Source organism: Anomaloglossus baeobatrachus, chromosome 1 (assembly GCF_048569485.1).
Source record: "Anomaloglossus baeobatrachus isolate aAnoBae1 chromosome 1, aAnoBae1.hap1, whole genome shotgun sequence".
In the NCBI taxonomy this organism is placed as follows: domain Eukaryota; kingdom Metazoa; phylum Chordata; class Amphibia; order Anura; family Aromobatidae; genus Anomaloglossus; species Anomaloglossus baeobatrachus.
This window is the reverse complement of record NC_134353.1, coordinates 880,686,503-880,713,625: the sequence shown is the minus strand read 5'-3', so window position 1 is coordinate 880,713,625 and position 27,123 is coordinate 880,686,503. Positions and strand designations below refer to the sequence as shown.

General features: G+C 61.5%; 25 non-coding genes and 1 pseudogene across 25 annotated transcripts; all 26 read left to right on the top strand.

Annotated features, from left to right (window-relative positions):
- The first annotated feature begins 308 nt into the window (after window positions 1–308).
- On the top strand, window positions 309–472 carry LOC142258473 (U1 spliceosomal RNA). Its single transcript, XR_012727785.1, has one exon. It is a non-coding gene; the product is annotated as a U1 spliceosomal RNA (small nuclear RNA).
- A 905-nt stretch (window positions 473–1,377) lies between these two features.
- Window positions 1,378–1,541, top strand: LOC142258320 (U1 spliceosomal RNA). Its single transcript, XR_012727746.1, has one exon. It is a non-coding gene; the product is annotated as a U1 spliceosomal RNA (small nuclear RNA).
- An 895-nt stretch (window positions 1,542–2,436) lies between these two features.
- Window positions 2,437–2,600, top strand: LOC142258468 (U1 spliceosomal RNA). Its single transcript, XR_012727784.1, has one exon. It is a non-coding gene; the product is annotated as a U1 spliceosomal RNA (small nuclear RNA).
- A 905-nt stretch (window positions 2,601–3,505) lies between these two features.
- LOC142258464 (U1 spliceosomal RNA) lies at window positions 3,506–3,669 on the top strand. The gene has a single exon (XR_012727783.1). It is a non-coding gene; the product is annotated as a U1 spliceosomal RNA (small nuclear RNA).
- A 920-nt stretch (window positions 3,670–4,589) lies between these two features.
- LOC142258315 (U1 spliceosomal RNA) lies at window positions 4,590–4,753 on the top strand. The gene has a single exon (XR_012727745.1). It is a non-coding gene; the product is annotated as a U1 spliceosomal RNA (small nuclear RNA).
- A 915-nt stretch (window positions 4,754–5,668) lies between these two features.
- On the top strand, window positions 5,669–5,832 carry LOC142258459 (U1 spliceosomal RNA). The gene has a single exon (XR_012727782.1). It is a non-coding gene; the product is annotated as a U1 spliceosomal RNA (small nuclear RNA).
- A 909-nt stretch (window positions 5,833–6,741) lies between these two features.
- LOC142258308 (U1 spliceosomal RNA) lies at window positions 6,742–6,905 on the top strand. The gene has a single exon (XR_012727744.1). It is a non-coding gene; the product is annotated as a U1 spliceosomal RNA (small nuclear RNA).
- Window positions 6,906–7,800: 895 nt separating this feature from the next.
- LOC142258453 (U1 spliceosomal RNA) lies at window positions 7,801–7,964 on the top strand. Its single transcript, XR_012727780.1, has one exon. It is a non-coding gene; the product is annotated as a U1 spliceosomal RNA (small nuclear RNA).
- A 905-nt stretch (window positions 7,965–8,869) lies between these two features.
- On the top strand, window positions 8,870–9,033 carry LOC142258304 (U1 spliceosomal RNA). Its single transcript, XR_012727743.1, has one exon. It is a non-coding gene; the product is annotated as a U1 spliceosomal RNA (small nuclear RNA).
- Window positions 9,034–9,928: 895 nt separating this feature from the next.
- Window positions 9,929–10,092, top strand: LOC142258447 (U1 spliceosomal RNA). Its single transcript, XR_012727779.1, has one exon. It is a non-coding gene; the product is annotated as a U1 spliceosomal RNA (small nuclear RNA).
- Window positions 10,093–11,017: 925 nt separating this feature from the next.
- On the top strand, window positions 11,018–11,181 carry LOC142258300 (U1 spliceosomal RNA). Its single transcript, XR_012727742.1, has one exon. It is a non-coding gene; the product is annotated as a U1 spliceosomal RNA (small nuclear RNA).
- Window positions 11,182–12,076: 895 nt separating this feature from the next.
- Window positions 12,077–12,240, top strand: LOC142258439 (U1 spliceosomal RNA). Its single transcript, XR_012727778.1, has one exon. It is a non-coding gene; the product is annotated as a U1 spliceosomal RNA (small nuclear RNA).
- Window positions 12,241–13,145: 905 nt separating this feature from the next.
- Window positions 13,146–13,309, top strand: LOC142258566 (U1 spliceosomal RNA). The gene has a single exon (XR_012727814.1). It is a non-coding gene; the product is annotated as a U1 spliceosomal RNA (small nuclear RNA).
- An 895-nt stretch (window positions 13,310–14,204) lies between these two features.
- LOC142258435 (U1 spliceosomal RNA) lies at window positions 14,205–14,368 on the top strand. Its single transcript, XR_012727775.1, has one exon. It is a non-coding gene; the product is annotated as a U1 spliceosomal RNA (small nuclear RNA).
- A 905-nt stretch (window positions 14,369–15,273) lies between these two features.
- Window positions 15,274–15,437, top strand: LOC142258432 (U1 spliceosomal RNA). The gene has a single exon (XR_012727773.1). It is a non-coding gene; the product is annotated as a U1 spliceosomal RNA (small nuclear RNA).
- Window positions 15,438–16,342: 905 nt separating this feature from the next.
- On the top strand, window positions 16,343–16,506 carry LOC142258298 (U1 spliceosomal RNA). The gene has a single exon (XR_012727741.1). It is a non-coding gene; the product is annotated as a U1 spliceosomal RNA (small nuclear RNA).
- Window positions 16,507–17,406: 900 nt separating this feature from the next.
- On the top strand, window positions 17,407–17,570 carry LOC142258427 (U1 spliceosomal RNA). Its single transcript, XR_012727772.1, has one exon. It is a non-coding gene; the product is annotated as a U1 spliceosomal RNA (small nuclear RNA).
- A 900-nt stretch (window positions 17,571–18,470) lies between these two features.
- LOC142258295 (U1 spliceosomal RNA) lies at window positions 18,471–18,634 on the top strand. Its single transcript, XR_012727740.1, has one exon. It is a non-coding gene; the product is annotated as a U1 spliceosomal RNA (small nuclear RNA).
- Window positions 18,635–19,529: 895 nt separating this feature from the next.
- LOC142258420 (U1 spliceosomal RNA) lies at window positions 19,530–19,693 on the top strand. Its single transcript, XR_012727771.1, has one exon. It is a non-coding gene; the product is annotated as a U1 spliceosomal RNA (small nuclear RNA).
- A 905-nt stretch (window positions 19,694–20,598) lies between these two features.
- LOC142258413 (U1 spliceosomal RNA) lies at window positions 20,599–20,762 on the top strand. The gene has a single exon (XR_012727769.1). It is a non-coding gene; the product is annotated as a U1 spliceosomal RNA (small nuclear RNA).
- A 920-nt stretch (window positions 20,763–21,682) lies between these two features.
- On the top strand, window positions 21,683–21,846 carry LOC142258291 (U1 spliceosomal RNA). Its single transcript, XR_012727739.1, has one exon. It is a non-coding gene; the product is annotated as a U1 spliceosomal RNA (small nuclear RNA).
- Window positions 21,847–22,751: 905 nt separating this feature from the next.
- On the top strand, window positions 22,752–22,915 carry LOC142258406 (U1 spliceosomal RNA). The gene has a single exon (XR_012727768.1). It is a non-coding gene; the product is annotated as a U1 spliceosomal RNA (small nuclear RNA).
- Window positions 22,916–23,830: 915 nt separating this feature from the next.
- Window positions 23,831–23,994, top strand: LOC142258284 (U1 spliceosomal RNA). The gene has a single exon (XR_012727738.1). It is a non-coding gene; the product is annotated as a U1 spliceosomal RNA (small nuclear RNA).
- Window positions 23,995–24,889: 895 nt separating this feature from the next.
- On the top strand, window positions 24,890–25,053 carry LOC142258399 (U1 spliceosomal RNA). The gene has a single exon (XR_012727764.1). It is a non-coding gene; the product is annotated as a U1 spliceosomal RNA (small nuclear RNA).
- Window positions 25,054–25,958: 905 nt separating this feature from the next.
- Window positions 25,959–26,122, top strand: LOC142258279 (U1 spliceosomal RNA). Its single transcript, XR_012727737.1, has one exon. It is a non-coding gene; the product is annotated as a U1 spliceosomal RNA (small nuclear RNA).
- Window positions 26,123–27,017: 895 nt separating this feature from the next.
- Window positions 27,018–27,122, top strand: LOC142258585 (U1 spliceosomal RNA; annotated as a pseudogene).
- Window position 27,123: the final 1 nt, after the last annotated feature.

Genomic DNA, 27,123 nt, shown 5'->3' with positions numbered 1-27,123 from the left:
CCGGAGCTGCAGCCTTCTGCCTGTTTACAGGCGTCGAACGCACGTTGGGCTCCGAAGCCGCCGCCCCGCTATGCAAATGACTCTGGCTTGCTGTGCATCTTGGACGACGGCCTTCGCCTTGAGCTTGGCCTGCCATGGGGGGGATGGAAGGGGTGTAGCCGGCTCCCAGGCTGCTGGCCTCGGTGGCACCCTCTCGAAGGAACGCCTGGCTTTGGCCCCGGATCCCGCCTCACCCCACCGCCCGAGACTCCGCGATGTAGCGGGCCTGCGCCGGAGGGGCGCCCGTCGAGCCGGCGCGCTCCCAACTCATACTTACCTGGCAGGGGAGATACCATGATCACTAAGGTGGTTCTCCCAGGGTGAGGCTCATCCATTGCACGCCGGGTGTGCTGACCCCTGCGATTTCCCCAAATGCGGGAAACTCGACTGCATAATTTGTGGTAGTGGGGGACTGCGTTCGCGCTTTCCCCTGATTTGCTCTGGTCAAAGATAGACAGATACACGCTGCTGCTTGGGGGGCTCCACGAGCCAACAGGTGTGCGAGTCTCCTTTTGCTGCCTGCTGCGAGGGACTCTCAAGCAAGCACAGCCTGTTGGTGCCCCCTTGTGGCCCCATCTAGAAGCTGCCAAAGGGAAGCCGCTCGCTTTGCTGCTGGCTTTTGGTGTCTGGGATTTGTTGTGAGCCTTTTTTAAAAGAGAGGAGGGGAGGGGAGGGGAGGGGGGGGTTCCTTCCTTGGTCTTTGTTTTTTCGTTTTCCTCTCTCCGTTTAAACCCTTAACTCTTGATTTGGCGTCCTGATATCTTTGCTTGGCTGCTTTGGACACACCGGCCGAGTTCCCCCTGGGCCCGCTGGCTGTGGATTCCTCTGCTGGTGTAGTGACAGGAATTGGCCTTTGGTTCAGCCGGGAGGGGAGCTTTGTAGCGAGCGGCAGCGGGCACGCTCCAAAGATGGCACTTGCGGCTGCAGCAGCAGGAAGTGCACGGCCGGGCCCTTTTTTGCGGCCGCCTGGTGGGGCTGCCGACGTTGAGCCTCCGACGCCGGGCCTCTTCCTGCCGCCCTGAGCGAGCAGCCGGAGCTGCAGCCTTCTGCCTGTTTACAGGCGTCGAACGCACGTTGGGCTCCGAAGCCGCCGCCCCGCTATGCAAATGACTCTGGCTTGCTGTGCATCTTGGACGACGGCCTTCGCCTTGAGCTTGGCCTGCCATGGGGGGGATGGAAGGGGTGTAGCCGGCTCCCAGGCTGCTGGCCTCGGTGGCACCCTCTCGAAGGAACGCCTGGCTTTGGCCCCGGATCCCGCCTCACCCCACCGCCCGAGACTCCGCGATGTAGCGGGCCTGCGCCGGAGGGGCGCCCGTCGAGCCGGCGCGCTCCCAACTCATACTTACCTGGCAGGGGAGATACCATGATCACTAAGGTGGTTCTCCCAGGGTGAGGCTCATCCATTGCACTCCGGGTGTGCTGACCCCTGCGATTTCCCCAAATGCGGGAAACTCGACTGCATAATTTGTGGTAGTGGGGGACTGCGTTCGCGCTTTCCCCTGATTTGCTCTGGTCAAAAATAGACAGATACACGCTGCTGCTTGGGGGGCTCCACGAGCCAACAGGTGTGCGAGTCTCCTTTTGCTGCCTGCTGCGAGGGACTCTCAAGCAAGCACAGCCTGTTGGTGCCCCCTTGTGGCCCCATCTAGAAGCTGCCAAAGGGAAGCCGCTCGCTTTGCTGCTGGCTTTTGGTATCTGGGATTTGTTGTGAGCCTTTTTTAAAAGAGAGGAGGGGAGGGGGGGGTTCCTTCCTTGGTCTTTGTTTTTTCGTTTTCCTCTCTCCGTTTAAACCCTTAACTCTTGATTTGGCGTCCTGATATCTTTGCTTGGCTGCTTTGGACACACCGGCCGAGTTCCCCCTGGGCCCGCTGGCTGTGGATTCCTCCGCTGGTGTAGTGACAGGAATTGGCCTTTGGTTCAGCCGGGAGGGGAGCTTTGTAGCGAGCGGCAGCGGGCACGCTCCAAAGATGGCACTTGCGGCTGCAGCAGCAGGAAGTGCACGGCCGGGCCCTTTTTTGCGGCCGCCTGGTGGGGCTGCCGACGTTGAGCCTCCGACGCCGGGCCTCTTCCTGCCGCCCTGAGCGAGCAGCCGGAGCTGCAGCCTTCTGCCTGTTTACAGGCGTCGAACGCACGTTGGGCTCCGAAGCCGCCGCCCCGCTATGCAAATGACTCTGGCTTGCTGTGCATCTTGGACGACGGCCTTCGCCTTGAGCTTGGCCTGCCATGGGGGGGATGGAAGGGGTGTAGCCGGCTCCCAGGCTGCTGGCCTCGGTGGCACCCTCTCGAAGGAACGCCTGGCTTTGGCCCCGGATCCCGCCTCACCCCACCGCCCGAGACTCCGCGATGTAGCGGGCCTGCGCCGGAGGGGCGCCCGTCGAGCCGGCGCGCTCCCAACTCATACTTACCTGGCAGGGGAGATACCATGATCACTAAGGTGGTTCTCCCAGGGTGAGGCTCATCCATTGCACGCCGGGTGTGCTGACCCCTGCGATTTCCCCAAATGCGGGAAACTCGACTGCATAATTTGTGGTAGTGGGGGACTGCGTTCGCGCTTTCCCCTGATTTGCTCTGGTCAAAGATAGACAGATACACGCTGCTGCTTGGGGGGCTCCACGAGCCAACAGGTGTGCGAGTCTCCTTTTGCTGCCTGCTGCGAGGGACTCTCAAGCAAGCACAGCCTGTTGGTGCCCCCTTGTGGCCCCATCTAGAAGCTGCCAAAGGGAAGCCGCTCGCTTTGCTGCTGGCTTTTGGTATCTGGGATTTGTTGTGAGCCTTTTTTAAAAGAGAGGAGGGGAGGGGAGGGGAGGGGGGGGTTCCTTCCTTGGTCTTTGTTTTTTCGTTTTCCTCTCTCCGTTTAAACCCTTAACTCTTGATTTGGCGTCCTGATATCTTTGCTTGGCTGCTTTGGACACACCGGCCGAGTTCCCCCTGGGCCCGCTGGCTGTGGATTCCTCCGCTGGTGTAGTGACAGGAATTGGCCTTTGGTTCAGCCGGGAGGGGAGCTTTGTAGCGAGCGGCAGCGGGCACGCTCCAAAGATGGCACTTGCGGCTGCAGCAGCAGGAAGTGCACGGCCGGGCCCTTTTTTGCGGCCGCCTGGTGGGGCTGCCGACGTTGAGCCTCCGACGCCGGGCCTCTTCCTGCCGCCCTGAGCGAGCAGCCGGAGCTGCAGCCTTCTGCCTGTTTACAGGCGTCGAACGCACGTTGGGCTCCGAAGCCGCCGCCCCGCTATGCAAATGACTCTGGCTTGCTGTGCATCTTGGACGACGGCCTTCGCCTTGAGCTTGGCCTGCCATGGGGGGGATGGAAGGGGTGTAGCCGGCTCCCAGGCTGCTGGCCTCGGTGGCACCCTCTCGAAGGAACGCCTGGCTTTGGCCCCGGATCCCGCCTCACCCCACCGCCCGAGACTCCGCGATGTAGCGGGCCTGCGCCGGAGGGGCGCCCGTCGAGCCGGCGCGCTCCCAACTCATACTTACCTGGCAGGGGAGATACCATGATCACTAAGGTGGTTCTCCCAGGGTGAGGCTCATCCATTGCACGCCGGGTGTGCTGACCCCTGCGATTTCCCCAAATGCGGGAAACTCGACTGCATAATTTGTGGTAGTGGGGGACTGCGTTCGCGCTTTCCCCTGATTTGCTCTGGTCAAAGATAGACAGATACACGCTGCTGCTTGGGGGGCTCCACGAGCCAACAGGTGTGCGAGTCTCCTTTTGCTGCCTGCTGCGAGGGACTCTCAAGCAAGCACAGCCTGTTGGTGCCCCCTTGTGGCCCCATCTAGAAGCTGCCAAAGGGAAGCCGCTCGCTTTGCTGCTGGCTTTTGGTATCTGGGATTTGTTGTGAGCCTTTTTTAAAAGAGAGGAGGGGAGGGGAGGGGAGGGGAGGGGAGGGGAGGGGGGGGTTCCTTCCTTGGTCTTTGTTTTTTCGTTTTCCTCTCTCCGTTTAAACCCTTAACTCTTGATTTGGCGTCCTGATATCTTTGCTTGGCTGCTTTGGACACACCGGCCGAGTTCCCCCTGGGCCCGCTGGCTGTGGATTCCTCCGCTGGTGTAGTGACAGGAATTGGCCTTTGGTTCAGCCGGGAGGGGAGCTTTGTAGCGAGCGGCAGCGGGCACGCTCCAAAGATGGCACTTGCGGCTGCAGCAGCAGGAAGTGCACGGCCGGGCCCTTTTTTGCGGCCGCCTGGTGGGGCTGCCGACGTTGAGCCTCCGACGCCGGGCCTCTTCCTGCCGCCCTGAGCGAGCAGCCGGAGCTGCAGCCTTCTGCCTGTTTACAGGCGTCGAACGCACGTTGGGCTCCGAAGCCGCCGCCCCGCTATGCAAATGACTCTGGCTTGCTGTGCATCTTGGACGACGGCCTTCGCCTTGAGCTTGGCCTGCCATGGGGGGGATGGAAGGGGTGTAGCCGGCTCCCAGGCTGCTGGCCTCGGTGGCACCCTCTCGAAGGAACGCCTGGCTTTGGCCCCGGATCCCGCCTCACCCCACCGCCCGAGACTCCGCGATGTAGCGGGCCTGCGCCGGAGGGGCGCCCGTCGAGCCGGCGCGCTCCCAACTCATACTTACCTGGCAGGGGAGATACCATGATCACTAAGGTGGTTCTCCCAGGGTGAGGCTCATCCATTGCACTCCGGGTGTGCTGACCCCTGCGATTTCCCCAAATGCGGGAAACTCGACTGCATAATTTGTGGTAGTGGGGGACTGCGTTCGCGCTTTCCCCTGATTTGCTCTGGTCAAAGATAGACAGATACACGCTGCTGCTTGGGGGGCTCCACGAGCCAACAGGTGTGCGAGTCTCCTTTTGCTGCCTGCTGCGAGGGACTCTCAAGCAAGCACAGCCTGTTGGTGCCCCCTTGTGGCCCCATCTAGAAGCTGCCAAAGGGAAGCCGCTCGCTTTGCTGCTGGCTTTTGGTATCTGGGATTTGTTGTGAGCCTTTTTTAAAAGAGAGGAGGGGAGGGGAGGGGAGGGGAGGGGAGGGGGGGGTTCCTTCCTTGGTCTTTGTTTTTTCGTTTTCCTCTCTCCGTTTAAACCCTTAACTCTTGATTTGGCGTCCTGATATCTTTGCTTGGCTGCTTTGGACACACCGGCCGAGTTCCCCCTGGGCCCGCTGGCTGTGGATTCCTCCGCTGGTGTAGTGACAGGAATTGGCCTTTGGTTCAGCCGGGAGGGGAGCTTTGTAGCGAGCGGCAGCGGGCACGCTCCAAAGATGGCACTTGCGGCTGCAGCAGCAGGAAGTGCACGGCCGGGCCCTTTTTTGCGGCCGCCTGGTGGGGCTGCCGACGTTGAGCCTCCGACGCCGGGCCTCTTCCTGCCGCCCTGAGCGAGCAGCCGGAGCTGCAGCCTTCTGCCTGTTTACAGGCGTCGAACGCACGTTGGGCTCCGAAGCCGCCGCCCCGCTATGCAAATGACTCTGGCTTGCTGTGCATCTTGGACGACGGCCTTCGCCTTGAGCTTGGCCTGCCATGGGGGGGATGGAAGGGGTGTAGCCGGCTCCCAGGCTGCTGGCCTCGGTGGCACCCTCTCGAAGGAACGCCTGGCTTTGGCCCCGGATCCCGCCTCACCCCACCGCCCGAGACTCCGCGATGTAGCGGGCCTGCGCCGGAGGGGCGCCCGTCGAGCCGGCGCGCTCCCAACTCATACTTACCTGGCAGGGGAGATACCATGATCACTAAGGTGGTTCTCCCAGGGTGAGGCTCATCCATTGCACGCCGGGTGTGCTGACCCCTGCGATTTCCCCAAATGCGGGAAACTCGACTGCATAATTTGTGGTAGTGGGGGACTGCGTTCGCGCTTTCCCCTGATTTGCTCTGGTCAAAGATAGACAGATACACGCTGCTGCTTGGGGGGCTCCACGAGCCAACAGGTGTGCGAGTCTCCTTTTGCTGCCTGCTGCGAGGGACTCTCAAGCAAGCACAGCCTGTTGGTGCCCCCTTGTGGCCCCATCTAGAAGCTGCCAAAGGGAAGCCGCTCGCTTTGCTGCTGGCTTTTGGTATCTGGGATTTGTTGTGAGCCTTTTTTAAAAGAGAGGAGGGGAGGGGAGGGGAGGGGAGGGGGGGTTCCTTCCTTGGTCTTTGTTTTTTCGTTTTCCTCTCTCCGTTTAAACCCTTAACTCTTGATTTGGCGTCCTGATATCTTTGCTTGGCTGCTTTGGACACACCGGCCGAGTTCCCCCTGGGCCCGCTGGCTGTGGATTCCTCCGCTGGTGTAGTGACAGGAATTGGCCTTTGGTTCAGCCGGGAGGGGAGCTTTGTAGCGAGCGGCAGCGGGCACGCTCCAAAGATGGCACTTGCGGCTGCAGCAGCAGGAAGTGCACGGCCGGGCCCTTTTTTGCGGCCGCCTGGTGGGGCTGCCGACGTTGAGCCTCCGACGCCGGGCCTCTTCCTGCCGCCCTGAGCGAGCAGCCGGAGCTGCAGCCTTCTGCCTGTTTACAGGCGTCGAACGCACGTTGGGCTCCGAAGCCGCCGCCCCGCTATGCAAATGACTCTGGCTTGCTGTGCATCTTGGACGACGGCCTTCGCCTTGAGCTTGGCCTGCCATGGGGGGGATGGAAGGGGTGTAGCCGGCTCCCAGGCTGCTGGCCTCGGTGGCACCCTCTCGAAGGAACGCCTGGCTTTGGCCCCGGATCCCGCCTCACCCCACCGCCCGAGACTCCGCGATGTAGCGGGCCTGCGCCGGAGGGGCGCCCGTCGAGCCGGCGCGCTCCCAACTCATACTTACCTGGCAGGGGAGATACCATGATCACTAAGGTGGTTCTCCCAGGGTGAGGCTCATCCATTGCACTCCGGGTGTGCTGACCCCTGCGATTTCCCCAAATGCGGGAAACTCGACTGCATAATTTGTGGTAGTGGGGGACTGCGTTCGCGCTTTCCCCTGATTTGCTCTGGTCAAAGATAGACAGATACACGCTGCTGCTTGGGGGGCTCCACGAGCCAACAGGTGTGCGAGTCTCCTTTTGCTGCCTGCTGCGAGGGACTCTCAAGCAAGCACAGCCTGTTGGTGCCCCCTTGTGGCCCCATCTAGAAGCTGCCAAAGGGAAGCCGCTCGCTTTGCTGCTGGCTTTTGGTATCTGGGATTTGTTGTGAGCCTTTTTTAAAAGAGAGGAGGGGAGGGGGGGGTTCCTTCCTTGGTCTTTGTTTTTTCGTTTTCCTCTCTCCGTTTAAACCCTTAACTCTTGATTTGGCGTCCTGATATCTTTGCTTGGCTGCTTTGGACACACCGGCCGAGTTCCCCCTGGGCCCGCTGGCTGTGGATTCCTCCGCTGGTGTAGTGACAGGAATTGGCCTTTGGTTCAGCCGGGAGGGGAGCTTTGTAGCGAGCGGCAGCGGGCACGCTCCAAAGATGGCACTTGCGGCTGCAGCAGCAGGAAGTGCACGGCCGGGCCCTTTTTTGCGGCCGCCTGGTGGGGCTGCCGACGTTGAGCCTCCGACGCCGGGCCTCTTCCTGCCGCCCTGAGCGAGCAGCCGGAGCTGCAGCCTTCTGCCTGTTTACAGGCGTCGAACGCACGTTGGGCTCCGAAGCCGCCGCCCCGCTATGCAAATGACTCTGGCTTGCTGTGCATCTTGGACGACGGCCTTCGCCTTGAGCTTGGCCTGCCATGGGGGGGATGGAAGGGGTGTAGCCGGCTCCCAGGCTGCTGGCCTCGGTGGCACCCTCTCGAAGGAACGCCTGGCTTTGGCCCCGGATCCCGCCTCACCCCACCGCCCGAGACTCCGCGATGTAGCGGGCCTGCGCCGGAGGGGCGCCCGTCGAGCCGGCGCGCTCCCAACTCATACTTACCTGGCAGGGGAGATACCATGATCACTAAGGTGGTTCTCCCAGGGTGAGGCTCATCCATTGCACGCCGGGTGTGCTGACCCCTGCGATTTCCCCAAATGCGGGAAACTCGACTGCATAATTTGTGGTAGTGGGGGACTGCGTTCGCGCTTTCCCCTGATTTGCTCTGGTCAAAGATAGACAGATACACGCTGCTGCTTGGGGGGCTCCACGAGCCAACAGGTGTGCGAGTCTCCTTTTGCTGCCTGCTGCGAGGGACTCTCAAGCAAGCACAGCCTGTTGGTGCCCCCTTGTGGCCCCATCTAGAAGCTGCCAAAGGGAAGCCGCTCGCTTTGCTGCTGGCTTTTGGTGTCTGGGATTTGTTGTGAGCCTTTTTTAAAAGAGAGGAGGGGAGGGGAGGGGAGGGGGGGGTTCCTTCCTTGGTCTTTGTTTTTTCGTTTTCCTCTCTCCGTTTAAACCCTTAACTCTTGATTTGGCGTCCTGATATCTTTGCTTGGCTGCTTTGGACACACCGGCCGAGTTCCCCCTGGGCCCGCTGGCTGTGGATTCCTCTGCTGGTGTAGTGACAGGAATTGGCCTTTGGTTCAGCCGGGAGGGGAGCTTTGTAGCGAGCGGCAGCGGGCACGCTCCAAAGATGGCACTTGCGGCTGCAGCAGCAGGAAGTGCACGGCCGGGCCCTTTTTTGCGGCCGCCTGGTGGGGCTGCCGACGTTGAGCCTCCGACGCCGGGCCTCTTCCTGCCGCCCTGAGCGAGCAGCCGGAGCTGCAGCCTTCTGCCTGTTTACAGGCGTCGAACGCACGTTGGGCTCCGAAGCCGCCGCCCCGCTATGCAAATGACTCTGGCTTGCTGTGCATCTTGGACGACGGCCTTCGCCTTGAGCTTGGCCTGCCATGGGGGGGATGGAAGGGGTGTAGCCGGCTCCCAGGCTGCTGGCCTCGGTGGCACCCTCTCGAAGGAACGCCTGGCTTTGGCCCCGGATCCCGCCTCACCCCACCGCCCGAGACTCCGCGATGTAGCGGGCCTGCGCCGGAGGGGCGCCCGTCGAGCCGGCGCGCTCCCAACTCATACTTACCTGGCAGGGGAGATACCATGATCACTAAGGTGGTTCTCCCAGGGTGAGGCTCATCCATTGCACTCCGGGTGTGCTGACCCCTGCGATTTCCCCAAATGCGGGAAACTCGACTGCATAATTTGTGGTAGTGGGGGACTGCGTTCGCGCTTTCCCCTGATTTGCTCTGGTCAAAAATAGACAGATACACGCTGCTGCTTGGGGGGCTCCACGAGCCAACAGGTGTGCGAGTCTCCTTTTGCTGCCTGCTGCGAGGGACTCTCAAGCAAGCACAGCCTGTTGGTGCCCCCTTGTGGCCCCATCTAGAAGCTGCCAAAGGGAAGCCGCTCGCTTTGCTGCTGGCTTTTGGTATCTGGGATTTGTTGTGAGCCTTTTTTAAAAGAGAGGAGGGGAGGGGGGGGTTCCTTCCTTGGTCTTTGTTTTTTCGTTTTCCTCTCTCCGTTTAAACCCTTAACTCTTGATTTGGCGTCCTGATATCTTTGCTTGGCTGCTTTGGACACACCGGCCGAGTTCCCCCTGGGCCCGCTGGCTGTGGATTCCTCCGCTGGTGTAGTGACAGGAATTGGCCTTTGGTTCAGCCGGGAGGGGAGCTTTGTAGCGAGCGGCAGCGGGCACGCTCCAAAGATGGCACTTGCGGCTGCAGCAGCAGGAAGTGCACGGCCGGGCCCTTTTTTGCGGCCGCCTGGTGGGGCTGCCGACGTTGAGCCTCCGACGCCGGGCCTCTTCCTGCCGCCCTGAGCGAGCAGCCGGAGCTGCAGCCTTCTGCCTGTTTACAGGCGTCGAACGCACGTTGGGCTCCGAAGCCGCCGCCCCGCTATGCAAATGACTCTGGCTTGCTGTGCATCTTGGACGACGGCCTTCGCCTTGAGCTTGGCCTGCCATGGGGGGGATGGAAGGGGTGTAGCCGGCTCCCAGGCTGCTGGCCTCGGTGGCACCCTCTCGAAGGAACGCCTGGCTTTGGCCCCGGATCCCGCCTCACCCCACCGCCCGAGACTCCGCGATGTAGCGGGCCTGCGCCGGAGGGGCGCCCGTCGAGCCGGCGCGCTCCCAACTCATACTTACCTGGCAGGGGAGATACCATGATCACTAAGGTGGTTCTCCCAGGGTGAGGCTCATCCATTGCACGCCGGGTGTGCTGACCCCTGCGATTTCCCCAAATGCGGGAAACTCGACTGCATAATTTGTGGTAGTGGGGGACTGCGTTCGCGCTTTCCCCTGATTTGCTCTGGTCAAAGATAGACAGATACACGCTGCTGCTTGGGGGGCTCCACGAGCCAACAGGTGTGCGAGTCTCCTTTTGCTGCCTGCTGCGAGGGACTCTCAAGCAAGCACAGCCTGTTGGTGCCCCCTTGTGGCCCCATCTAGAAGCTGCCAAAGGGAAGCCGCTCGCTTTGCTGCTGGCTTTTGGTATCTGGGATTTGTTGTGAGCCTTTTTTAAAAGAGAGGAGGGGAGGGGAGGGGAGGGGAGGGGAGGGGAGGGGAGGGGGGGGTTCCTTCCTTGGTCTTTGTTTTTTCGTTTTCCTCTCTCCGTTTAAACCCTTAACTCTTGATTTGGCGTCCTGATATCTTTGCTTGGCTGCTTTGGACACACCGGCCGAGTTCCCCCTGGGCCCGCTGGCTGTGGATTCCTCCGCTGGTGTAGTGACAGGAATTGGCCTTTGGTTCAGCCGGGAGGGGAGCTTTGTAGCGAGCGGCAGCGGGCACGCTCCAAAGATGGCACTTGCGGCTGCAGCAGCAGGAAGTGCACGGCCGGGCCCTTTTTTGCGGCCGCCTGGTGGGGCTGCCGACGTTGAGCCTCCGACGCCGGGCCTCTTCCTGCCGCCCTGAGCGAGCAGCCGGAGCTGCAGCCTTCTGCCTGTTTACAGGCGTCGAACGCACGTTGGGCTCCGAAGCCGCCGCCCCGCTATGCAAATGACTCTGGCTTGCTGTGCATCTTGGACGACGGCCTTCGCCTTGAGCTTGGCCTGCCATGGGGGGGATGGAAGGGGTGTAGCCGGCTCCCAGGCTGCTGGCCTCGGTGGCACCCTCTCGAAGGAACGCCTGGCTTTGGCCCCGGATCCCGCCTCACCCCACCGCCCGAGACTCCGCGATGTAGCGGGCCTGCGCCGGAGGGGCGCCCGTCGAGCCGGCGCGCTCCCAACTCATACTTACCTGGCAGGGGAGATACCATGATCACTAAGGTGGTTCTCCCAGGGTGAGGCTCATCCATTGCACTCCGGGTGTGCTGACCCCTGCGATTTCCCCAAATGCGGGAAACTCGACTGCATAATTTGTGGTAGTGGGGGACTGCGTTCGCGCTTTCCCCTGATTTGCTCTGGTCAAAAATAGACAGATACACGCTGCTGCTTGGGGGGCTCCACGAGCCAACAGGTGTGCGAGTCTCCTTTTGCTGCCTGCTGCGAGGGACTCTCAAGCAAGCACAGCCTGTTGGTGCCCCCTTGTGGCCCCATCTAGAAGCTGCCAAAGGGAAGCCGCTCGCTTTGCTGCTGGCTTTTGGTATCTGGGATTTGTTGTGAGCCTTTTTTAAAAGAGAGGAGGGGAGGGGGGGGTTCCTTCCTTGGTCTTTGTTTTTTCGTTTTCCTCTCTCCGTTTAAACCCTTAACTCTTGATTTGGCGTCCTGATATCTTTGCTTGGCTGCTTTGGACACACCGGCCGAGTTCCCCCTGGGCCCGCTGGCTGTGGATTCCTCCGCTGGTGTAGTGACAGGAATTGGCCTTTGGTTCAGCCGGGAGGGGAGCTTTGTAGCGAGCGGCAGCGGGCACGCTCCAAAGATGGCACTTGCGGCTGCAGCAGCAGGAAGTGCACGGCCGGGCCCTTTTTTGCGGCCGCCTGGTGGGGCTGCCGACGTTGAGCCTCCGACGCCGGGCCTCTTCCTGCCGCCCTGAGCGAGCAGCCGGAGCTGCAGCCTTCTGCCTGTTTACAGGCGTCGAACGCACGTTGGGCTCCGAAGCCGCCGCCCCGCTATGCAAATGACTCTGGCTTGCTGTGCATCTTGGACGACGGCCTTCGCCTTGAGCTTGGCCTGCCATGGGGGGGATGGAAGGGGTGTAGCCGGCTCCCAGGCTGCTGGCCTCGGTGGCACCCTCTCGAAGGAACGCCTGGCTTTGGCCCCGGATCCCGCCTCACCCCACCGCCCGAGACTCCGCGATGTAGCGGGCCTGCGCCGGAGGGGCGCCCGTCGAGCCGGCGCGCTCCCAACTCATACTTACCTGGCAGGGGAGATACCATGATCACTAAGGTGGTTCTCCCAGGGTGAGGCTCATCCATTGCACGCCGGGTGTGCTGACCCCTGCGATTTCCCCAAATGCGGGAAACTCGACTGCATAATTTGTGGTAGTGGGGGACTGCGTTCGCGCTTTCCCCTGATTTGCTCTGGTCAAAGATAGACAGATACACGCTGCTGCTTGGGGGGCTCCACGAGCCAACAGGTGTGCGAGTCTCCTTTTGCTGCCTGCTGCGAGGGACTCTCAAGCAAGCACAGCCTGTTGGTGCCCCCTTGTGGCCCCATCTAGAAGCTGCCAAAGGGAAGCCGCTCGCTTTGCTGCTGGCTTTTGGTATCTGGGATTTGTTGTGAGCCTTTTTTAAAAGAGAGGAGGGGAGGGGAGGGGAGGGGGGGGTTCCTTCCTTGGTCTTTGTTTTTTCGTTTTCCTCTCTCCGTTTAAACCCTTAACTCTTGATTTGGCGTCCTGATATCTTTGCTTGGCTGCTTTGGACACACCGGCCGAGTTCCCCCTGGGCCCGCTGGCTGTGGATTCCTCCGCTGGTGTAGTGACAGGAATTGGCCTTTGGTTCAGCCGGGAGGGGAGCTTTGTAGCGAGCGGCAGCGGGCACGCTCCAAAGATGGCACTTGCGGCTGCAGCAGCAGGAAGTGCACGGCCGGGCCCTTTTTTGCGGCCGCCTGGTGGGGCTGCCGACGTTGAGCCTCCGACGCCGGGCCTCTTCCTGCCGCCCTGAGCGAGCAGCCGGAGCTGCAGCCTTCTGCCTGTTTACAGGCGTCGAACGCACGTTGGGCTCCGAAGCCGCCGCCCCGCTATGCAAATGACTCTGGCTTGCTGTGCATCTTGGACGACGGCCTTCGCCTTGAGCTTGGCCTGCCATGGGGGGGATGGAAGGGGTGTAGCCGGCTCCCAGGCTGCTGGCCTCGGTGGCACCCTCTCGAAGGAACGCCTGGCTTTGGCCCCGGATCCCGCCTCACCCCACCGCCCGAGACTCCGCGATGTAGCGGGCCTGCGCCGGAGGGGCGCCCGTCGAGCCGGCGCGCTCCCAACTCATACTTACCTGGCAGGGGAGATACCATGATCACTAAGGTGGTTCTCCCAGGGTGAGGCTCATCCATTGCACGCCGGGTGTGCTGACCCCTGCGATTTCCCCAAATGCGGGAAACTCGACTGCATAATTTGTGGTAGTGGGGGACTGCGTTTGCGCTTTCCCCTGATTTGCTCTGGTCAAAAATAGACAGATACACGCTGCTGCTTGGGGGGCTCCACGAGCCAACAGGTGTGCGAGTCTCCTTTTGCTGCCTGCTGCGAGGGACTCTCAAGCAAGCACAGCCTGTTGGTGCCCCCTTGTGGCCCCATCTAGAAGCTGCCAAAGGGAAGCCGCTCGCTTTGCTGCTGGCTTTTGGTATCTGGGATTTGTTGTGAGCCTTTTTTAAAAGAGAGGAGGGGAGGGGGGGGTTCCTTCCTTGGTCTTTGTTTTTTCGTTTTCCTCTCTCCGTTTAAACCCTTAACTCTTGATTTGGCGTCCTGATATCTTTGCTTGGCTGCTTTGGACACACCGGCCGAGTTCCCCCTGGGCCCGCTGGCTGTGGATTCCTCCGCTGGTGTAGTGACAGGAATTGGCCTTTGGTTCAGCCGGGAGGGGAGCTTTGTAGCGAGCGGCAGCGGGCACGCTCCAAAGATGGCACTTGCGGCTGCAGCAGCAGGAAGTGCACGGCCGGGCCCTTTTTTGCGGCCGCCTGGTGGGGCTGCCGACGTTGAGCCTCCGACGCCGGGCCTCTTCCTGCCGCCCTGAGCGAGCAGCCGGAGCTGCAGCCTTCTGCCTGTTTACAGGCGTCGAACGCACGTTGGGCTCCGAAGCCGCCGCCCCGCTATGCAAATGACTCTGGCTTGCTGTGCATCTTGGACGACGGCCTTCGCCTTGAGCTTGGCCTGCCATGGGGGGGATGGAAGGGGTGTAGCCGGCTCCCAGGCTGCTGGCCTCGGTGGCACCCTCTCGAAGGAACGCCTGGCTTTGGCCCCGGATCCCGCCTCACCCCACCGCCCGAGACTCCGCGATGTAGCGGGCCTGCGCCGGAGGGGCGCCCGTCGAGCCGGCGCGCTCCCAACTCATACTTACCTGGCAGGGGAGATACCATGATCACTAAGGTGGTTCTCCCAGGGTGAGGCTCATCCATTGCACGCCGGGTGTGCTGACCCCTGCGATTTCCCCAAATGCGGGAAACTCGACTGCATAATTTGTGGTAGTGGGGGACTGCGTTCGCGCTTTCCCCTGATTTGCTCTGGTCAAAGATAGACAGATACACGCTGCTGCTTGGGGGGCTCCACGAGCCAACAGGTGTGCGAGTCTCCTTTTGCTGCCTGCTGCGAGGGACTCTCAAGCAAGCACAGCCTGTTGGTGCCCCCTTGTGGCCCCATCTAGAAGCTGCCAAAGGGAAGCCGCTCGCTTTGCTGCTGGCTTTTGGTATCTGGGATTTGTTGTGAGCCTTTTTTAAAAGAGAGGAGGGGAGGGGAGGGGAGGGGGGGGTTCCTTCCTTGGTCTTTGTTTTTTCGTTTTCCTCTCTCCGTTTAAACCCTTAACTCTTGATTTGGCGTCCTGATATCTTTGCTTGGCTGCTTTGGACACACCGGCCGAGTTCCCCCTGGGCCCGCTGGCTGTGGATTCCTCCGCTGGTGTAGTGACAGGAATTGGCCTTTGGTTCAGCCGGGAGGGGAGCTTTGTAGCGAGCGGCAGCGGGCACGCTCCAAAGATGGCACTTGCGGCTGCAGCAGCAGGAAGTGCACGGCCGGGCCCTTTTTTGCGGCCGCCTGGTGGGGCTGCCGACGTTGAGCCTCCGACGCCGGGCCTCTTCCTGCCGCCCTGAGCGAGCAGCCGGAGCTGCAGCCTTCTGCCTGTTTACAGGCGTCGAACGCACGTTGGGCTCCGAAGCCGCCGCCCCGCTATGCAAATGACTCTGGCTTGCTGTGCATCTTGGACGACGGCCTTCGCCTTGAGCTTGGCCTGCCATGGGGGGGATGGAAGGGGTGTAGCCGGCTCCCAGGCTGCTGGCCTCGGTGGCACCCTCTCGAAGGAACGCCTGGCTTTGGCCCCGGATCCCGCCTCACCCCACCGCCCGAGACTCCGCGATGTAGCGGGCCTGCGCCGGAGGGGCGCCCGTCGAGCCGGCGCGCTCCCAACTCATACTTACCTGGCAGGGGAGATACCATGATCACTAAGGTGGTTCTCCCAGGGTGAGGCTCATCCATTGCACGCCGGGTGTGCTGACCCCTGCGATTTCCCCAAATGCGGGAAACTCGACTGCATAATTTGTGGTAGTGGGGGACTGCGTTCGCGCTTTCCCCTGATTTGCTCTGGTCAAAGATAGACAGATACACGCTGCTGCTTGGGGGGCTCCACGAGCCAACAGGTGTGCGAGTCTCCTTTTGCTGCCTGCTGCGAGGGACTCTCAAGCAAGCACAGCCTGTTGGTGCCCCCTTGTGGCCCCATCTAGAAGCTGCCAAAGGGAAGCCGCTCGCTTTGCTGCTGGCTTTTGGTATCTGGGATTTGTTGTGAGCCTTTTTTAAAAGAGAGGAGGGGAGGGGAGGGGAGGGGGGGGTTCCTTCCTTGGTCTTTGTTTTTTCGTTTTCCTCTCTCCGTTTAAACCCTTAACTCTTGATTTGGCGTCCTGATATCTTTGCTTGGCTGCTTTGGACACACCGGCCGAGTTCCCCCTGGGCCCGCTGGCTGTGGATTCCTCCGCTGGTGTAGTGACAGGAATTGGCCTTTGGTTCAGCCGGGAGGGGAGCTTTGTAGCGAGCGGCAGCGGGCACGCTCCAAAGATGGCACTTGCGGCTGCAGCAGCAGGAAGTGCACGGCCGGGCCCTTTTTTGCGGCCGCCTGGTGGGGCTGCCGACGTTGAGCCTCCGACGCCGGGCCTCTTCCTGCCGCCCTGAGCGAGCAGCCGGAGCTGCAGCCTTCTGCCTGTTTACAGGCGTCGAACGCACGTTGGGCTCCGAAGCCGCCGCCCCGCTATGCAAATGACTCTGGCTTGCTGTGCATCTTGGACGACGGCCTTCGCCTTGAGCTTGGCCTGCCATGGGGGGGATGGAAGGGGTGTAGCCGGCTCCCAGGCTGCTGGCCTCGGTGGCACCCTCTCGAAGGAACGCCTGGCTTTGGCCCCGGATCCCGCCTCACCCCACCGCCCGAGACTCCGCGATGTAGCGGGCCTGCGCCGGAGGGGCGCCCGTCGAGCCGGCGCGCTCCCAACTCATACTTACCTGGCAGGGGAGATACCATGATCACTAAGGTGGTTCTCCCAGGGTGAGGCTCATCCATTGCACTCCGGGTGTGCTGACCCCTGCGATTTCCCCAAATGCGGGAAACTCGACTGCATAATTTGTGGTAGTGGGGGACTGCGTTCGCGCTTTCCCCTGATTTGCTCTGGTCAAAGATAGACAGATACACGCTGCTGCTTGGGGGGCTCCACGAGCCAACAGGTGTGCGAGTCTCCTTTTGCTGCCTGCTGCGAGGGACTCTCAAGCAAGCACAGCCTGTTGGTGCCCCCTTGTGGCCCCATCTAGAAGCTGCCAAAGGGAAGCCGCTCGCTTTGCTGCTGGCTTTTGGTATCTGGGATTTGTTGTGAGCCTTTTTTAAAAGAGAGGAGGGGAGGGGAGGGGGGGGTTCCTTCCTTGGTCTTTGTTTTTTCGTTTTCCTCTCTCCGTTTAAACCCTTAACTCTTGATTTGGCGTCCTGATATCTTTGCTTGGCTGCTTTGGACACACCGGCCGAGTTCCCCCTGGGCCCGCTGGCTGTGGATTCCTCCGCTGGTGTAGTGACAGGAATTGGCCTTTGGTTCAGCCGGGAGGGGAGCTTTGTAGCGAGCGGCAGCGGGCACGCTCCAAAGATGGCACTTGCGGCTGCAGCAGCAGGAAGTGCACGGCCGGGCCCTTTTTTGCGGCCGCCTGGTGGGGCTGCCGACGTTGAGCCTCCGACGCCGGGCCTCTTCCTGCCGCCCTGAGCGAGCAGCCGGAGCTGCAGCCTTCTGCCTGTTTACAGGCGTCGAACGCACGTTGGGCTCCGAAGCCGCCGCCCCGCTATGCAAATGACTCTGGCTTGCTGTGCATCTTGGACGACGGCCTTCGCCTTGAGCTTGGCCTGCCATGGGGGGGATGGAAGGGGTGTAGCCGGCTCCCAGGCTGCTGGCCTCGGTGGCACCCTCTCGAAGGAACGCCTGGCTTTGGCCCCGGATCCCGCCTCACCCCACCGCCCGAGACTCCGCGATGTAGCGGGCCTGCGCCGGAGGGGCGCCCGTCGAGCCGGCGCGCTCCCAACTCATACTTACCTGGCAGGGGAGATACCATGATCACTAAGGTGGTTCTCCCAGGGTGAGGCTCATCCATTGCACGCCGGGTGTGCTGACCCCTGCGATTTCCCCAAATGCGGGAAACTCGACTGCATAATTTGTGGTAGTGGGGGACTGCGTTCGCGCTTTCCCCTGATTTGCTCTGGTCAAAGATAGACAGATACACGCTGCTGCTTGGGGGGCTCCACGAGCCAACAGGTGTGCGAGTCTCCTTTTGCTGCCTGCTGCGAGGGACTCTCAAGCAAGCACAGCCTGTTGGTGCCCCCTTGTGGCCCCATCTAGAAGCTGCCAAAGGGAAGCCGCTCGCTTTGCTGCTGGCTTTTGGTATCTGGGATTTGTTGTGAGCCTTTTTTAAAAGAGAGGAGGGGAGGGGAGGGGGGGGTTCCTTCCTTGGTCTTTGTTTTTTCGTTTTCCTCTCTCCGTTTAAACCCTTAACTCTTGATTTGGCGTCCTGATATCTTTGCTTGGCTGCTTTGGACACACCGGCCGAGTTCCCCCTGGGCCCGCTGGCTGTGGATTCCTCCGCTGGTGTAGTGACAGGAATTGGCCTTTGGTTCAGCCGGGAGGGGAGCTTTGTAGCGAGCGGCAGCGGGCACGCTCCAAAGATGGCACTTGCGGCTGCAGCAGCAGGAAGTGCACGGCCGGGCCCTTTTTTGCGGCCGCCTGGTGGGGCTGCCGACGTTGAGCCTCCGACGCCGGGCCTCTTCCTGCCGCCCTGAGCGAGCAGCCGGAGCTGCAGCCTTCTGCCTGTTTACAGGCGTCGAACGCACGTTGGGCTCCGAAGCCGCCGCCCCGCTATGCAAATGACTCTGGCTTGCTGTGCATCTTGGACGACGGCCTTCGCCTTGAGCTTGGCCTGCCATGGGGGGGATGGAAGGGGTGTAGCCGGCTCCCAGGCTGCTGGCCTCGGTGGCACCCTCTCGAAGGAACGCCTGGCTTTGGCCCCGGATCCCGCCTCACCCCACCGCCCGAGACTCCGCGATGTAGCGGGCCTGCGCCGGAGGGGCGCCCGTCGAGCCGGCGCGCTCCCAACTCATACTTACCTGGCAGGGGAGATACCATGATCACTAAGGTGGTTCTCCCAGGGTGAGGCTCATCCATTGCACTCCGGGTGTGCTGACCCCTGCGATTTCCCCAAATGCGGGAAACTCGACTGCATAATTTGTGGTAGTGGGGGACTGCGTTCGCGCTTTCCCCTGATTTGCTCTGGTCAAAAATAGACAGATACACGCTGCTGCTTGGGGGGCTCCACGAGCCAACAGGTGTGCGAGTCTCCTTTTGCTGCCTGCTGCGAGGGACTCTCAAGCAAGCACAGCCTGTTGGTGCCCCCTTGTGGCCCCATCTAGAAGCTGCCAAAGGGAAGCCGCTCGCTTTGCTGCTGGCTTTTGGTATCTGGGATTTGTTGTGAGCCTTTTTTAAAAGAGAGGAGGGGAGGGGGGGGTTCCTTCCTTGGTCTTTGTTTTTTCGTTTTCCTCTCTCCGTTTAAACCCTTAACTCTTGATTTGGCGTCCTGATATCTTTGCTTGGCTGCTTTGGACACACCGGCCGAGTTCCCCCTGGGCCCGCTGGCTGTGGATTCCTCCGCTGGTGTAGTGACAGGAATTGGCCTTTGGTTCAGCCGGGAGGGGAGCTTTGTAGCGAGCGGCAGCGGGCACGCTCCAAAGATGGCACTTGCGGCTGCAGCAGCAGGAAGTGCACGGCCGGGCCCTTTTTTGCGGCCGCCTGGTGGGGCTGCCGACGTTGAGCCTCCGACGCCGGGCCTCTTCCTGCCGCCCTGAGCGAGCAGCCGGAGCTGCAGCCTTCTGCCTGTTTACAGGCGTCGAACGCACGTTGGGCTCCGAAGCCGCCGCCCCGCTATGCAAATGACTCTGGCTTGCTGTGCATCTTGGACGACGGCCTTCGCCTTGAGCTTGGCCTGCCATGGGGGGGATGGAAGGGGTGTAGCCGGCTCCCAGGCTGCTGGCCTCGGTGGCACCCTCTCGAAGGAACGCCTGGCTTTGGCCCCGGATCCCGCCTCACCCCACCGCCCGAGACTCCGCGATGTAGCGGGCCTGCGCCGGAGGGGCGCCCGTCGAGCCGGCGCGCTCCCAACTCATACTTACCTGGCAGGGGAGATACCATGATCACTAAGGTGGTTCTCCCAGGGTGAGGCTCATCCATTGCACGCCGGGTGTGCTGACCCCTGCGATTTCCCCAAATGCGGGAAACTCGACTGCATAATTTGTGGTAGTGGGGGACTGCGTTCGCGCTTTCCCCTGATTTGCTCTGGTCAAAGATAGACAGATACACGCTGCTGCTTGGGGGGCTCCACGAGCCAACAGGTGTGCGAGTCTCCTTTTGCTGCCTGCTGCGAGGGACTCTCAAGCAAGCACAGCCTGTTGGTGCCCCCTTGTGGCCCCATCTAGAAGCTGCCAAAGGGAAGCCGCTCGCTTTGCTGCTGGCTTTTGGTATCTGGGATTTGTTGTGAGCCTTTTTTAAAAGAGAGGAGGGGAGGGGAGGGGAGGGGGGGGTTCCTTCCTTGGTCTTTGTTTTTTCGTTTTCCTCTCTCCGTTTAAACCCTTAACTCTTGATTTGGCGTCCTGATATCTTTGCTTGGCTGCTTTGGACACACCGGCCGAGTTCCCCCTGGGCCCGCTGGCTGTGGATTCCTCCGCTGGTGTAGTGACAGGAATTGGCCTTTGGTTCAGCCGGGAGGGGAGCTTTGTAGCGAGCGGCAGCGGGCACGCTCCAAAGATGGCACTTGCGGCTGCAGCAGCAGGAAGTGCACGGCCGGGCCCTTTTTTGCGGCCGCCTGGTGGGGCTGCCGACGTTGAGCCTCCGACGCCGGGCCTCTTCCTGCCGCCCTGAGCGAGCAGCCGGAGCTGCAGCCTTCTGCCTGTTTACAGGCGTCGAACGCACGTTGGGCTCCGAAGCCGCCGCCCCGCTATGCAAATGACTCTGGCTTGCTGTGCATCTTGGACGACGGCCTTCGCCTTGAGCTTGGCCTGCCATGGGGGGGATGGAAGGGGTGTAGCCGGCTCCCAGGCTGCTGGCCTCGGTGGCACCCTCTCGAAGGAACGCCTGGCTTTGGCCCCGGATCCCGCCTCACCCCACCGCCCGAGACTCCGCGATGTAGCGGGCCTGCGCCGGAGGGGCGCCCGTCGAGCCGGCGCGCTCCCAACTCATACTTACCTGGCAGGGGAGATACCATGATCACTAAGGTGGTTCTCCCAGGGTGAGGCTCATCCATTGCACGCCGGGTGTGCTGACCCCTGCGATTTCCCCAAATGCGGGAAACTCGACTGCATAATTTGTGGTAGTGGGGGACTGCGTTCGCGCTTTCCCCTGATTTGCTCTGGTCAAAGATAGACAGATACACGCTGCTGCTTGGGGGGCTCCACGAGCCAACAGGTGTGCGAGTCTCCTTTTGCTGCCTGCTGCGAGGGACTCTCAAGCAAGCACAGCCTGTTGGTGCCCCCTTGTGGCCCCATCTAGAAGCTGCCAAAGGGAAGCCGCTCGCTTTGCTGCTGGCTTTTGGTATCTGGGATTTGTTGTGAGCCTTTTTTAAAAGAGAGGAGGGGAGGGGAGGGGAGGGGAGGGGAGGGGAGGGGGGGGTTCCTTCCTTGGTCTTTGTTTTTTCGTTTTCCTCTCTCCGTTTAAACCCTTAACTCTTGATTTGGCGTCCTGATATCTTTGCTTGGCTGCTTTGGACACACCGGCCGAGTTCCCCCTGGGCCCGCTGGCTGTGGATTCCTCCGCTGGTGTAGTGACAGGAATTGGCCTTTGGTTCAGCCGGGAGGGGAGCTTTGTAGCGAGCGGCAGCGGGCACGCTCCAAAGATGGCACTTGCGGCTGCAGCAGCAGGAAGTGCACGGCCGGGCCCTTTTTTGCGGCCGCCTGGTGGGGCTGCCGACGTTGAGCCTCCGACGCCGGGCCTCTTCCTGCCGCCCTGAGCGAGCAGCCGGAGCTGCAGCCTTCTGCCTGTTTACAGGCGTCGAACGCACGTTGGGCTCCGAAGCCGCCGCCCCGCTATGCAAATGACTCTGGCTTGCTGTGCATCTTGGACGACGGCCTTCGCCTTGAGCTTGGCCTGCCATGGGGGGGATGGAAGGGGTGTAGCCGGCTCCCAGGCTGCTGGCCTCGGTGGCACCCTCTCGAAGGAACGCCTGGCTTTGGCCCCGGATCCCGCCTCACCCCACCGCCCGAGACTCCGCGATGTAGCGGGCCTGCGCCGGAGGGGCGCCCGTCGAGCCGGCGCGCTCCCAACTCATACTTACCTGGCAGGGGAGATACCATGATCACTAAGGTGGTTCTCCCAGGGTGAGGCTCATCCATTGCACTCCGGGTGTGCTGACCCCTGCGATTTCCCCAAATGCGGGAAACTCGACTGCATAATTTGTGGTAGTGGGGGACTGCGTTCGCGCTTTCCCCTGATTTGCTCTGGTCAAAGATAGACAGATACACGCTGCTGCTTGGGGGGCTCCACGAGCCAACAGGTGTGCGAGTCTCCTTTTGCTGCCTGCTGCGAGGGACTCTCAAGCAAGCACAGCCTGTTGGTGCCCCCTTGTGGCCCCATCTAGAAGCTGCCAAAGGGAAGCCGCTCGCTTTGCTGCTGGCTTTTGGTATCTGGGATTTGTTGTGAGCCTTTTTTAAAAGAGAGGAGGGGAGGGGAGGGGAGGGGGGGGTTCCTTCCTTGGTCTTTGTTTTTTCGTTTTCCTCTCTCCGTTTAAACCCTTAACTCTTGATTTGGCGTCCTGATATCTTTGCTTGGCTGCTTTGGACACACCGGCCGAGTTCCCCCTGGGCCCGCTGGCTGTGGATTCCTCCGCTGGTGTAGTGACAGGAATTGGCCTTTGGTTCAGCCGGGAGGGGAGCTTTGTAGCGAGCGGCAGCGGGCACGCTCCAAAGATGGCACTTGCGGCTGCAGCAGCAGGAAGTGCACGGCCGGGCCCTTTTTTGCGGCCGCCTGGTGGGGCTGCCGACGTTGAGCCTCCGACGCCGGGCCTCTTCCTGCCGCCCTGAGCGAGCAGCCGGAGCTGCAGCCTTCTGCCTGTTTACAGGCGTCGAACGCACGTTGGGCTCCGAAGCCGCCGCCCCGCTATGCAAATGACTCTGGCTTGCTGTGCATCTTGGACGACGGCCTTCGCCTTGAGCTTGGCCTGCCATGGGGGGGATGGAAGGGGTGTAGCCGGCTCCCAGGCTGCTGGCCTCGGTGGCACCCTCTCGAAGGAACGCCTGGCTTTGGCCCCGGATCCCGCCTCACCCCACCGCCCGAGACTCCGCGATGTAGCGGGCCTGCGCCGGAGGGGCGCCCGTCGAGCCGGCGCGCTCCCAACTCATACTTACCTGGCAGGGGAGATACCATGATCACTAAGGTGGTTCTCCCAGGGTGAGGCTCATCCATTGCACGCCGGGTGTGCTGACCCCTGCGATTTCCCCAAATGCGGGAAACTCGACTGCATAATTTGTGGTAGTGGGGGACTGCGTTCGCGCTTTCCCCTGATTTGCTCTGGTCAAAGATAGACAGATACACGCTGCTGCTTGGGGGGCTCCACGAGCCAACAGGTGTGCGAGTCTCCTTTTGCTGCCTGCTGCGAGGGACTCTCAAGCAAGCACAGCCTGTTGGTGCCCCCTTGTGGCCCCATCTAGAAGCTGCCAAAGGGAAGCCGCTCGCTTTGCTGCTGGCTTTTGGTATCTGGGATTTGTTGTGAGCCTTTTTTAAAAGAGAGGAGGGGAGGGGAGGGGAGGGGAGGGGAGGGGGGGGTTCCTTCCTTGGTCTTTGTTTTTTCGTTTTCCTCTCTCCGTTTAAACCCTTAACTCTTGATTTGGCGTCCTGATATCTTTGCTTGGCTGCTTTGGACACACCGGCCGAGTTCCCCCTGGGCCCGCTGGCTGTGGATTCCTCCGCTGGTGTAGTGACAGGAATTGGCCTTTGGTTCAGCCGGGAGGGGAGCTTTGTAGCGAGCGGCAGCGGGCACGCTCCAAAGATGGCACTTGCGGCTGCAGCAGCAGGAAGTGCACGGCCGGGCCCTTTTTTGCGGCCGCCTGGTGGGGCTGCCGACGTTGAGCCTCCGACGCCGGGCCTCTTCCTGCCGCCCTGAGCGAGCAGCCGGAGCTGCAGCCTTCTGCCTGTTTACAGGCGTCGAACGCACGTTGGGCTCCGAAGCCGCCGCCCCGCTATGCAAATGACTCTGGCTTGCTGTGCATCTTGGACGACGGCCTTCGCCTTGAGCTTGGCCTGCCATGGGGGGGATGGAAGGGGTGTAGCCGGCTCCCAGGCTGCTGGCCTCGGTGGCACCCTCTCGAAGGAACGCCTGGCTTTGGCCCCGGATCCCGCCTCACCCCACCGCCCGAGACTCCGCGATGTAGCGGGCCTGCGCCGGAGGGGCGCCCGTCGAGCCGGCGCGCTCCCAACTCATACTTACCTGGCAGGGGAGATACCATGATCACTAAGGTGGTTCTCCCAGGGTGAGGCTCATCCATTGCACTCCGGGTGTGCTGACCCCTGCGATTTCCCCAAATGCGGGAAACTCGACTGCATAATTTGTGGTAGTGGGGGACTGCGTTCGCGCTTTCCCCTGATTTGCTCTGGTCAAAGATAGACAGATACACGCTGCTGCTTGGGGGGCTCCACGAGCCAACAGGTGTGCGAGTCTCCTTTTGCTGCCTGCTGCGAGGGACTCTCAAGCAAGCACAGCCTGTTGGTGCCCCCTTGTGGCCCCATCTAGAAGCTGCCAAAGGGAAGCCGCTCGCTTTGCTGCTGGCTTTTGGTATCTGGGATTTGTTGTGAGCCTTTTTTAAAAGAGAGGAGGGGAGGGGGGGGTTCCTTCCTTGGTCTTTGTTTTTTCGTTTTCCTCTCTCCGTTTAAACCCTTAACTCTTGATTTGGCGTCCTGATATCTTTGCTTGGCTGCTTTGGACACACCGGCCGAGTTCCCCCTGGGCCCGCTGGCTGTGGATTCCTCCGCTGGTGTAGTGACAGGAATTGGCCTTTGGTTCAGCCGGGAGGGGAGCTTTGTAGCGAGCGGCAGCGGGCACGCTCCAAAGATGGCACTTGCGGCTGCAGCAGCAGGAAGTGCACGGCCGGGCCCTTTTTTGCGGCCGCCTGGTGGGGCTGCCGACGTTGAGCCTCCGACGCCGGGCCTCTTCCTGCCGCCCTGAGCGAGCAGCCGGAGCTGCAGCCTTCTGCCTGTTTACAGGCGTCGAACGCACGTTGGGCTCCGAAGCCGCCGCCCCGCTATGCAAATGACTCTGGCTTGCTGTGCATCTTGGACGACGGCCTTCGCCTTGAGCTTGGCCTGCCATGGGGGGGATGGAAGGGGTGTAGCCGGCTCCCAGGCTGCTGGCCTCGGTGGCACCCTCTCGAAGGAACGCCTGGCTTTGGCCCCGGATCCCGCCTCACCCCACCGCCCGAGACTCCGCGATGTAGCGGGCCTGCGCCGGAGGGGCGCCCGTCGAGCCGGCGCGCTCCCAACTCATACTTACCTGGCAGGGGAGATACCATGATCACTAAGGTGGTTCTCCCAGGGTGAGGCTCATCCATTGCACGCCGGGTGTGCTGACCCCTGCGATTTCCCCAAATGCGGGAAACTCGACTGCATAATTTGTGGTAGTGGGGGACTGCGTTCGCGCTTTCCCCTGATTTGCTCTGGTCAAAGATAGACAGATACACGCTGCTGCTTGGGGGGCTCCACGAGCCAACAGGTGTGCGAGTCTCCTTTTGCTGCCTGCTGCGAGGGACTCTCAAGCAAGCACAGCCTGTTGGTGCCCCCTTGTGGCCCCATCTAGAAGCTGCCAAAGGGAAGCCGCTCGCTTTGCTGCTGGCTTTTGGTGTCTGGGATTTGTTGTGAGCCTTTTTTAAAAGAGAGGAGGGGAGGGGAGGGGAGGGGGGGGTTCCTTCCTTGGTCTTTGTTTTTTCGTTTTCCTCTCTCCGTTTAAACCCTTAACTCTTGATTTGGCGTCCTGATATCTTTGCTTGGCTGCTTTGGACACACCGGCCGAGTTCCCCCTGGGCCCGCTGGCTGTGGATTCCTCTGCTGGTGTAGTGACAGGAATTGGCCTTTGGTTCAGCCGGGAGGGGAGCTTTGTAGCGAGCGGCAGCGGGCACGCTCCAAAGATGGCACTTGCGGCTGCAGCAGCAGGAAGTGCACGGCCGGGCCCTTTTTTGCGGCCGCCTGGTGGGGCTGCCGACGTTGAGCCTCCGACGCCGGGCCTCTTCCTGCCGCCCTGAGCGAGCAGCCGGAGCTGCAGCCTTCTGCCTGTTTACAGGCGTCGAACGCACGTTGGGCTCCGAAGCCGCCGCCCCGCTATGCAAATGACTCTGGCTTGCTGTGCATCTTGGACGACGGCCTTCGCCTTGAGCTTGGCCTGCCATGGGGGGGATGGAAGGGGTGTAGCCGGCTCCCAGGCTGCTGGCCTCGGTGGCACCCTCTCGAAGGAACGCCTGGCTTTGGCCCCGGATCCCGCCTCACCCCACCGCCCGAGACTCCGCGATGTAGCGGGCCTGCGCCGGAGGGGCGCCCGTCGAGCCGGCGCGCTCCCAACTCATACTTACCTGGCAGGGGAGATACCATGATCACTAAGGTGGTTCTCCCAGGGTGAGGCTCATCCATTGCACTCCGGGTGTGCTGACCCCTGCGATTTCCCCAAATGCGGGAAACTCGACTGCATAATTTGTGGTAGTGGGGGACTGCGTTCGCGCTTTCCCCTGATTTGCTCTGGTCAAAAATAGACAGATACACGCTGCTGCTTGGGGGGCTCCACGAGCCAACAGGTGTGCGAGTCTCCTTTTGCTGCCTGCTGCGAGGGACTCTCAAGCAAGCACAGCCTGTTGGTGCCCCCTTGTGGCCCCATCTAGAAGCTGCCAAAGGGAAGCCGCTCGCTTTGCTGCTGGCTTTTGGTATCTGGGATTTGTTGTGAGCCTTTTTTAAAAGAGAGGAGGGGAGGGGGGGGTTCCTTCCTTGGTCTTTGTTTTTTCGTTTTCCTCTCTCCGTTTAAACCCTTAACTCTTGATTTGGCGTCCTGATATCTTTGCTTGGCTGCTTTGGACACACCGGCCGAGTTCCCCCTGGGCCCGCTGGCTGTGGATTCCTCCGCTGGTGTAGTGACAGGAATTGGCCTTTGGTTCAGCCGGGAGGGGAGCTTTGTAGCGAGCGGCAGCGGGCACGCTCCAAAGATGGCACTTGCGGCTGCAGCAGCAGGAAGTGCACGGCCGGGCCCTTTTTTGCGGCCGCCTGGTGGGGCTGCCGACGTTGAGCCTCCGACGCCGGGCCTCTTCCTGCCGCCCTGAGCGAGCAGCCGGAGCTGCAGCCTTCTGCCTGTTTACAGGCGTCGAACGCACGTTGGGCTCCGAAGCCGCCGCCCCGCTATGCAAATGACTCTGGCTTGCTGTGCATCTTGGACGACGGCCTTCGCCTTGAGCTTGGCCTGCCATGGGGGGGATGGAAGGGGTGTAGCCGGCTCCCAGGCTGCTGGCCTCGGTGGCACCCTCTCGAAGGAACGCCTGGCTTTGGCCCCGGATCCCGCCTCACCCCACCGCCCGAGACTCCGCGATGTAGCGGGCCTGCGCCGGAGGGGCGCCCGTCGAGCCGGCGCGCTCCCAACTCATACTTACCTGGCAGGGGAGATACCATGATCACTAAGGTGGTTCTCCCAGGGTGAGGCTCATCCATTGCACGCCGGGTGTGCTGACCCCTGCGATTTCCCCAAATG